Raw genomic sequence first — 11,300 nt, forward strand, 5'->3', positions numbered from 1 at the left:
TACAAAGACCTGGAAATAGAGATAACTCGAATGTGGAATCTAAAAACAGAAACAATTCCTATCATAGTAGGTGCCTTAGGTATAATAAAAAAATATTCAGACAAATACATAACAAAAACACCAGGACTTACAAATATATATAACATACAGAAAATTGCACTACTGGGTACTGCACACATTCTACGCAAAACACTTTCAATACAGTAAACATAAGAGCACCACAGCAAACCACAGCACATACCCAAGGCGCACAGAGCTGCGCTCGGTAGTGAAGTGAAAGCACGTTATAAAATTAAAACTACTGAATAATAATAATAATAATAATTCGCTTATTGGCCACCTGGGCTCACATAAAATTACATTAAAAGACATACAACACAAAAGACAAAAACAGGACGATACAATGGGTATTACAACGTGTAAACAATATAATAATCAAAATTAAACAATTTAAAACTCCCAATAGGGGAGGCGCTTTAATGCCCTCGGGGAAAACCCACAAAAGCCACGGGTGCCTGAACAACAGAGCAAGAGCCCTTTTGTTTACAGGTGCAAGCTCAGAATTGATCTTGTCACACTGGCCATTCTTCCAATATTCACCAACTTTTCAACAAACTTGCTACAAGGCAACATTGCCCTCTCCACCCTCAACTTCCTTTTCAAGTGAAACGTGAAAAAGTTGATGAGGGCTTGGCCAAAGAGGAAAGTGTCTGTCTTTAGCCCTTTCAAACGGGTTCACCATACTACCTCTTTCGCTACAGCCACTAGACAAATAAAAATTGCCTTCCTCTACCGGCCAAAATAACGTGGCGGGGCAATCTTCACAATGGATCCAGCTGATAGTCGGATCCGTCCAATACATGACAGCAGGTGGTCGGATCCGTCCAACACACGACAGCAGGTGTTCCACATAAACCCACAGGTCAGCAATACTCGGGTACGGAACTAGGGTGTGCAGAAGTTTCATCGTTCTGTGTGCACCTCGGGCAGACCCGGCTAACGGCACTTCCGTGCCTATAAAGTTTATCCCGAACAGGCAGCACTCCTCGGTAGCGCTTTTAGGCAAGGGATTTCTGGAAGTTATCCATAGGCCCAGGCCTGAAAGTTCTCCGAAACAGACCGGTTAGTTGTTCTTCACTGACGCCTAGCGTTTCCCTGAGAACGTCGTCGCACTTTCCTCTACTAGCTCCCTATAGAACGCTAGAGTAGAACTATTACCAACCGCATTGCTCGCCTGGTGGAGAGCTGTGAGGACTTGACGGCACTCGAGGTGCCAAGCGCTCCTCCTCGATCTACGCCTAAGCCAGGATTGCAGCTCAGTCAAAGAGACCAGCTGTGGAAAAGCGTGTTCACACATGCTCACTGTCAAGGAAACGCTGGAGATGCCGCAACCACACAGACACCACAATGGAAGAATTTTTCTTTCCGACACACAATGCACAACCACTACACATACAGATTTTTAAAATGAATCAAGAAACATAATAAATAATAATAATAATAAATTTTCCAAATGCTGTTGGGTCTTTCCAAAAGACTTTCCCCAAATGACTCGATAAAAACCTCGTGGAAATGCCCACAACAAAGTCCAGGGGAACAGCACTTCCAGACAACAATGGTAAGTAGAGCTCTTCTCTGAATTTATTTTTACAATGGTCATGCTCAGAATAGGTTGTGTAAATGGCAGGGGCCTCGGGTTGCCTTAAAAACAAGGTCACCTATTAAATGACCTGAGGTCCCTTAGTATAGATGTTGCAGCCATTAGTGAATCCAGACTATCCAACTCACGGGACCTCATCACCTTTTTCGGTGGATACGAGATCTACCTATCTCCGTGTAGGCCGGGAGGGGGCGGTGGTGGTACTGTGGTGTATTTCCGGAAGAGTCTGGATTTGAAAATAAAGACAGTTTTCCTGGATCCAGAAAGTAAGTTGGTGGTCCTAGATGTGAACAGCAGTGACGGTGGTGCTTTCAGACTGGTGGCTGCCTATGCTCCGACAGGGGCAGCGCTGTCTCATTACTTCCCCCTAAAAGGGGGAGATTTTCAACAAAAGAACTCCTTCTGCACACCAAAAGGGGTTCGGAAAACAAAAACAGACAAGCAAAACAGTCAATAAGCACGAAAAAATAACAACAAAATCCAATCTGACGGAGCTCTGAAAAACACGTCTTAAGTTGCCGACGACAACAACAACAACAATAATAATAATAATAACTATTATCATTATTATTATTATCATTATTGTTTATGGTTTCTTTTCATTATAACTTTATTTCAGCTGCCTTAGTACTGGGCATCCTCCAGAGGCCAAGAGTAGCAAGGGCACTTTTGTTTTGTTATGCATGCTAAAATTATCACTACATTTATTTCATTTCAGATGGAGAATGCTTTCCGTAGTATATGGGCATCAAAGTTATTTTTTGTTGTTCAAGGAGATTGGAGTTACCAGGGAGTTGCTTCATATACTTCTCACATCCCAAGGCAAAAAAAAGAAAAAAATTAAAATTGTAAAAATACTGACTGAATTTAGAAAAGACATGGAAAAAAAAACACATTTACATAAATGGACACAATTGAAGAAAATACTAGAGATCTGTACCTTGACAGACATAAGCCAACATTTTAACACTAACTTTACAAGTGTGGTCAGCCAAAAGGATTCGATGGACATTGGGTCTTGGAAAAAAAAACATGGGTGTGACTTGATACGAGGGACAGTGCTTCCTAGCTAGAGTAATACAATCAGAAAGAATTCGTAAGGAAGGCAATATACATCTGTGTTACCCAAATCATTAACACTATGTGAAAATTCGCTTACTTTTCTCCTTTTAAATTGCCAGTGTTTGTAGCCTTCAAGGCAACTTATTAAATTGTAAGCAAATATATGTCTAGACACAGACTCGTTTGCATAACAGTTGACGACCTGACATTAATTATTAAAAGCATGAAGCTAAATACCAATTTTTCGGTTGATATGGTATGCTTTGATGAATATTTATAATTTTGTATTCAAATTATAAAAGCTTTACACAAACATATATAATGTCAACGTGGAAACGATGAAATGCCAGAGGACTAAAATTAATAAAAAAAAGTATAATTAAAATAGCAGATGATGTATTTGTATATAAAATTCATTCGAAGTTAGTTACCTACAGACATTTTTTAAGTTGCCTAATCAGTGAACGTCATCCACTCAAAATCTTTATTGTAGGTTTTGGCATGCATTACTTAAAGTATATTTCATTGAAGAGGTTTCATAAGGTTCAAACATATCTGGAGTTTCCTCAGTTCTTTCTAAGAATACTATGCCACCATTCAATTTTATTTAACAACTTTAGGTTCAACACATTAGATAAATGCTCTCCTACTTAACTGTTTATTTTTTTTCTTACTTTGGAAGAATTAAGCGAATCTATCTTTGGAATATTAAGAGACGATATAGTTAGTATTGAAATAACTCATCTTGTTTGTATTCTGCAATGTTTTTCGTCCAAACAGTGAAATATTTATGTAAAAATGTTTCTAGATGCAAGTAACTGTCGTAATCTGTTTTGACAAAAGATATATCAAATACAAGTGACAGAGCTTGAACTAGTGACCTTTAGGTCGATGGATGAATACATTGTCCATTCAAATATCCTGCCACCATTGACCGCTGTGCTTATACGATATCATACAACTTTAAAAGAGCAAAGGTGCCATTTACAACATGAACTCATCTGAATTTCTCAATAATTCTGTATTCAATGAATTTGTAATGTATGTCGTTAGTATGAGGCGTTAAACCGGAGGAATCTGCAGAAGCGGGTTGTAATTTACAGAGGTCATTGAACGTTAGTCATATCAATCGACATAAAGAATCATTTGAATATAAAGAAGCGTCTTTGCAACAATCATTTTCCATCTATTAATATTAATACTGACGTAAATGATAAGAACAAAATATGAAAATTGACGAAGATAATGACGGTGACGACAATGACGATAACAACAACAGCAAAAACAGCAAAAGCAAAAACAACAACAACCATAATAAAAATAATGATAATAGAAAGAACAACAATAACAATAACTATAATCCTGATAAAATCCTCAAACCTTTTCACGGATGCAACTGTGACATTTTGTCCAGTTAAATCTCTCACAATTCTGTATAAAATATGCAGGTCATATATTGCTTCATATTCATACACCGATTGTTGTAACCTTGGAAAAAGACCAACTTATATGTTGATTCTGTTTAAGAGCTGGAAATGAGTGTAACGTATTCATTTCACACTTTGTCTATCATTACACATTTTCTAACATCGAATAATCAGACAATAATTGACTATTGGCTCTGTTTACTGTTTAATTTCCATATTCATTCCACTATTATTTGAATAAAGGGGTTACATTCCCAATAAGAAGCCTTGGAAATGTCATAAAAAACGGCATAAAACAACTTAGACAAAACAGAAAAACTATGTGTATGTATGTATGTATGTATGTATGTATGTATGTATGTGTGTATGTATGTATGCATGCATGTATGTATGTATGAATACACAAAAAAGTATATACAAGCAAAAAACAGATATGTAAATGGTTCTTGAAAACGAGGGAATGAAACAAAAACTTTGGTGAATTTGGTTCTTTACCAATTTGTATTTTTTCGGATATATTGATCATTTACTCACGTATCTTCAATATATGTGTATACAAGTGCATTTTGGTATATACACGATAACCTATAGCAAAATGAAGAAATTTGTCTATAAGTATGTGTGTTTGTACTTGCATTCTCACTTTATAAATGCCTGCATGAATATGTATCATAAATAGACATACATTTGTATGTATCCATATATATGTGTGCATGTTTATGCTTACATACATACATATGTACACCTATATATTTGCGAATATATTTATACAAGTATATGTATATTTACCTACCTACCTACATACATACATACATACATATATATGTATATATGAATATGTATATATAGGCTTCAAATTTTGGCACAAGGCCAGCAAAATCAAGAGAGGGTAAATCGATTACATCTACCCCAGTGCTCAACCGGTTATTTGCTTTATCGAGCCCAAAAGGATGAAAAACAAAATCGACCATGGCGAAATTTGAACTCAGAACGGAAAGACGGACAAAATGCCGTTAGTCATTTTGTCCGGCTAAAGATTCTGCTAGCTCGCCGCATTTATATATATATACACATATATACATGGATCAAATAGTTCGATTTAAATTCCTTTAGTCCTTCAAGTTTCAAGCGTGATGCTAGACTTCAACCATTGTGTGTATTTGTGTGTGTGTGTGTGTGTGTGTGTGTATGTGTAAAACAGAAGTACAATTAAAGGTTACAAACCTCATTCAGGGATAGCAAAATCCTATGAAAGTACTGGTTAATTACCTATACAAAGAGTATTGGACATTCTATTTAATACTCCACTGCAAGGTAACTATATAAACCGCGGTTTATATATATCTTATTTATTATAATGATGAGAGAATAGAAAGGTAATTAGTGAATTATGATTTATTAATTAAAAAATTGACAAACATCCCTTATAGCTGTTTCAATTCAGGCTCTCAGAAAGTTAATTAATTGAATTAAAAACTATATTAAAGTTGAATCTCTTCAGAGATAGATAAAGGTATAACAATGTAAGTGTTCAATTTCCTCATATTGAGTAAAATTCCGAGAGCCTGAATTGAAACAGCTGTAAGAGATGTTTGTCAATCTTTTAATTAATAAATAATAATCTATTAATTACCTTTCTATTCTCTCATCTCATTTTATATACATACATACATACATACATATATATATATACACATACATACATACATACATACATACATACATACATACATACATACATACATACATACATACATATATATGAGAACTGTACTTGTTTGGCATGTAACTTGATCTGAGAATGTGTTGAAACTGAAAAAATTACTTCGTAGAAAAGTAGTTTTAGCCATTTAAGAATACACTTAAGCTCCATTGTGCTTATGAGAAACTAATATGGCTATTGATTTGGTAGTGATTATAATGCTTATCTTAGTCCACTAGGAGTGATAATGTGTTTAGTCTGGTATTTTAATTGTGTTCTAGGAGGATACGAATGTGATTGGGTTCTTGGAGGTAATTGGATATATTGTGGCAAGGTTTATAGGAATTGGAAATTGCTGCAATAGAAAACTGTGCCTTTCACATATTCAGGTAGATTTTTACATATATTTTTTTGTTGTTAAGTATCTTGCAATAATTCTTGACTGCACTCCTGGCATCGGTTATCAAGAGCAAACTCTGTTAGTAATTAGATATATAGCTAATGTTGTACAGCTAAATATTCCAGCAGGAGCATATGAACATTTCACGAAATGTTTATAGTGGTGGCAGGTTGCACAAATGGAGTTTAGTGCAACACCCTTCCGCACTAAGTTCAAACTTTAGAGCTGGGTGTTGAATATTTCCGTCGACAAGATTATGAGAATAGTTCTAATATGAATTGATATTCCTCATGTGCGTAGGTACTACTCCAAGAGAAAAATACAAGGTTTTTCTTTACCCAATGCTCATGTCACAACTATAACTTAGTTTGGAGAGACAATAAAATCACAATATTCAGGTGCAATACATTTCCCTAGAATTCCGCCACGTTTTTCCACTTTGCATAATCTACTAAATGTTGAACTCGTTTTAGAAAACATGCAACGGCCCCAACTGTAAAATCTCTCACTGAAACACTGAAATCTACGGTGCACTAGAAAATTTAGTTGCAATCATTGATTGATTCTGAATTGTGTATCACTCAAATGAAAGGTAATTATTTTGGTCGCACTAGTTTTCCAGCGCTCCTATTTCTTTCAAATGAATTTGTGGGTGAAGAACTTCAGGGTCGTGCTATAGATGTAGCAGGGATTTCTTCATTCTAACCATTTTGTAACTATTTAAAGACATACAGGGTGAGGCAGAAATTTTGATAAAATATTAGGGAATTTTCTAAAGGTCTAGATGTTGGGCCTGTATTCATGACTCAGAACAAGTGCTTATGTAACAAACAAAGCAAAGAACAGTTATATGATTATGAATAAGCAGATGAGCCTTTGACAGATGCAAACACTGGTAATTAAAGCACTGAGAGCACTTGGTTTGAATAACTGAAACATAAAACCATTAAATGTATTTGATTTCTTGTGCAATTTTCGGGTTTTGTCTAAAGGTACTTTAAGAAAATGTGAAGCAAACCTGGAGGTGACATGGATTGGTGTTAAGCTAGTACAGGTAAGAAATAAGGTCCTAAAACTGGGCGATGTAGGTGGTTAGATGCTTTGTAAAAACATGGACTCACTAAATCTAATTCTGCCATAAGAGTTTCAAAATTCAATGAGAATGCATGAATTCGTTGCCTGAAAAACACAGGTCTACTACATTTTCAAAATTCTTTCTTTCTCTCCAGATTTTCCTTGTCACTCACAGTAATTGTAACATCAAGCGAAGCATATATTTCAAAGCTGAAACTGATTAGAACTTGCTTTAAATTATCAATGCATCAAAAATATTTGGGCTGTTTAAACTTAGACAAAATCCTAAATGATTTTTGGAGAGATAAAAGCAAGAAAGATAACTTTTATAAATAAAAGAAGATTGTAGAAAACTGCAAACGAACGTTTATTTCCACAATATTGTTCATTTACATTTTGAATGGGTCTTCTTGCTAAAGTTTAGTCATTTCTTTTAAGTGGTTTTGTAAAAAATATACTCTTTAAAAAGACATTTTGTTTATTTAGGATTCTGTATTTTTGTGGTTATGTTGTTTAAATAACTGTTTACGACGGATTGATATATAATGATGTGACTTTTATCCTAAAGCTGTGAACTGAATTGAAATTAATTTGTTGGCTTTACGTGCGAATATGTTTTAGAAAACCCCAAAAGATTTGTTTCCAAAATGCTGTTCACTTGCAATTTCAAAGTTTCACCGAAACAAAAATAAATTAAAATTTTTAAGAGGCTATTTCGCTAAAACATACTTAGGCGCAATGTCTGATGTCCGCCAAAAAGATTCCAATGCCCCGTAGCTTCTAAGGCCATCTATTATTGCAGAAATTCTTTAATTTGTTAGGCGATGATGCATTTGAGTTTTTCTGATTTCCCAGTTACTTTACTAGTGAGTGTTAAGCGAGAGAGGGGTGGGTGGGTTATGGTCTAAGATAAAAAGTATCTGCTTGAATTTGGTGTCTCCGTCTTCCTAATGAGATTTATGGTGTCTGATTTTCAATGAATATCTGATAGATAAAATGAAAATGTTGTGTACTAAATGAGAGTGTATGTATTAATGTGTTTCCCAATGATAACACGCCATAATACGAGATTAGTAACCTGATAGTGCGATTGGTGAAGTTGGTGTTGGTATGCATATGATTATCATGTTTATGCATTTTGAACTGTTGGTTTTTCTTTTTGTTACTTTCAATTATTGAATTTCTATTGTATCTTTCTATCATAAAATTCATGTACAGGGAATATGATTTTATGTTTTATGAAGTGCGCAATATGGTTTAGCTTGTCCCGTTCAACGGATTGTACTGTGGAAGAATTGTACTTGGAATAGTTTCTTTTTATAAGTTGGATAAGAGAGGAGTAAAAAGGCTGATGATATTTTCATATCTTTCCAAACTTATGAGATTCATGCTGCTGATGACCAGCATGAAGATCTTACGAGCAATACCTGAAGGAAAAAGGCGGGCGGAGAGATAATCGTGAAACTGAAGTGAAAGCTTGCAATACGGAATATTCCACTAAAGACAACCGCAAAAGATGCTGAACCAGTTGAAGATTTTGTTGTACGGCTCCGAATATGAAAAATGCTAACGTTATGTTTGATGGATATTTTAGCGCAATCAATGTGTTCTTTTGTGCCGTATTACAGAATGCTTGAATATTTGTTGGGTGTTTATGTAGTGTCTATTTGCTACTTTGTTTTGGTGTACTTTGTGTGTGAAATGTTAGTTGTTACTCATGTTGACTGTATTTTATACAGAGAGATGAACCTGAATAAATGATGATAGAGGTTTCTCACCGTATACATGTTTCATCGAGTGATTTTCGATTTGTGAGATTTGGTGTTTTGTATGTGTTATATCGCACGTTCGGATGACTTCTACTCAACTCCTCGACGTCTAAACTTCTCCCTCTATATCTACGTATTGGGCTAGCCAACTTCATCGTCTGAGGGCGTCGACACAACAGTATGTTAATATATTACCCTTCAAATGTTCTCTCTGTCGTCGTTGTGTTCTTTAGTCTCTGTTCAACAGTGATTATACAAAGGTATGATCAAATGTATTCCAACTAATACAATTCCATCTTTTAAATAGTACCAAGGACTATATAAACTAATCTGTACTTTCTTGTTTAAGACAGTACGATTTTATTTGAGGGAGATTCGGTTCCTGTCTTTAAGAAGCCGAGCGCTTACAAAGAGGATTTTTCGCCCTTACTGAATTTTTCTGACGCACAATGTTTATCTGTGTGTGTGTCAGCGTGTTCATCATGCATCCACAGTATCATCGATTTTAAGGTGTATTTTGAAAGATACTTAGCTGCTGTTTCTCGGATGACGAGCGGTCGCGTTTGTTCACATAATACAGGTATTCGCTTCAGATATCAATCTAGAAATATCTAAGACAAACTTAAAATCTATTGACATTATCGATCTGCAAAGAACATGATATTCGCTTTTACTTGCACAAGGATTACTGCTAAATCAAGATGTCTTAACCGTTGGGTAACCATTGCACATCAGAATCTGCTTCTATACCATTTGTCTCCAAACTGGATGCTACCTTTGCTCAACGAATGTCATTGGAATTGGTTAAACTGGGAAAACCTGATTTAATTCCTAAAGAAACATCGCGCTTATTGTTTTCTCTCAGAAATTTAATAATCATTATCTTATATTTTCAACACTCCCATCTATTTGAATAAAGAGTAATCCATAACTGAAGAGATTTTGTGTGCCAATCCGCTTTCGTCATTGGTCTCTAACTGTTGAAAGACCATCAGCATCATTAAATCAAATATTGTATCCAGCTTGATTCTCATTAACTTGTGAAACAAACGTGTGTGTTTTACAAAGCTACTTCAACGGGATAAGATGTTGTAGCTTGATTTGTATGATTCAAAAGACTCGCCAGTTTAATAGTTTAGTTTCCTAAGGAATGTCCTTTCAATCAAAATACTACATTGATAAAATGATATCAGCTGAGAAGGTCTGTACTCTTGCGATCAGCTGTTCATTCCTGGAAAATTAATTTTCCAAGTGCAAATCACGAAATACCAATATGCAGAGTTAATCTCCCCAGTTAATGTTTCTTCTATTTCCCAGGTCTCACTTCTATAGGCCAGAACTGCTTGAATGCATACTTTGAAAAGTGCATTTTATTTCTCTAACTGACTGAACAATTCCAAATAAAGTAAAGTTTGCATGATGCAAACCGTGATGATTGGTGTCTTTGTCCAAAGTTATTTCTATTCCACTGTCTGCTATGCAACATACAAAATAGCAATAATATATGACAATAGGAAGTTGAGGATCTAAGGTGGTAAATACGTGTACATATAATTTAGTTCATCAACAAACATTACTTCGGTGTTTAATTCAGTGATTTTTTATCCATTTTTGCAGATGTCATTTCAAAACATGCCAGTTGTGTTTGAAATGTTGTAGGGTTCATTCCTTAAAATTGCATCATCATGATGAAATGTTTTACTGTTTCTCCTTCTGTCAGTGTATCTCACTGACATGTCCATACGCAATACATAATCCTTAACAATTCAGAAAAGGTAATGGGCAAGTGTATCGCATTATTGTTGCCATGAGTACGGGGCGTTAATATTAATACAACATTTAAGGCGGCGAGCTGGCAGAATCGTTAGCACGTCCGGCAAAATGCTTCGCAGCATTTTATCCGTCTTTACGTTCTGAGTTCAAATACCGCTGAGGTTGACTTGGTTTTTCATTATTCCGGGGGTCGATTAAATAAGTATGAGTTGAGTACTGGGGTCGATGTAATCGATTTATTCCCTCCCTCGAAATTGTTGGCCTTGTGTCAAAATTTGCAACCAATATTAATACAATGTTTAAAGCGGTGAGCTAGCAGAATATTTAGCACGCCGGGCAAAATCTTAGCGTTACTTCATACGTCTTTACGTACTGAGTTCAAATTCCGCCGAGCTGACTTGCTTTTCATCCTTTTTGGGTCGATAAAATAAGA

At 35.5% G+C, this 11,300-nt stretch overlaps 1 long non-coding RNA gene across 1 annotated transcript; it reads left to right on the forward strand.

Annotated features, from left to right (window-relative positions):
• Positions 1-25: 25 nt before the first annotated feature.
• On the forward strand, positions 26-3,109 carry LOC106869752 (uncharacterized). Its single transcript, XR_001409438.2, has 2 exons — positions 26-1,618; positions 2,379-3,109. It is a non-coding gene; the product is annotated as an uncharacterized LOC106869752 (long non-coding RNA).
• The last annotated feature ends 8,191 nt before the right edge of the window (positions 3,110-11,300 follow it).

Source organism: Octopus bimaculoides, chromosome 1 (assembly GCF_001194135.2).
Source record: "Octopus bimaculoides isolate UCB-OBI-ISO-001 chromosome 1, ASM119413v2, whole genome shotgun sequence".
NCBI lineage: Eukaryota > Metazoa > Mollusca > Cephalopoda > Octopoda > Octopodidae > Octopus > Octopus bimaculoides.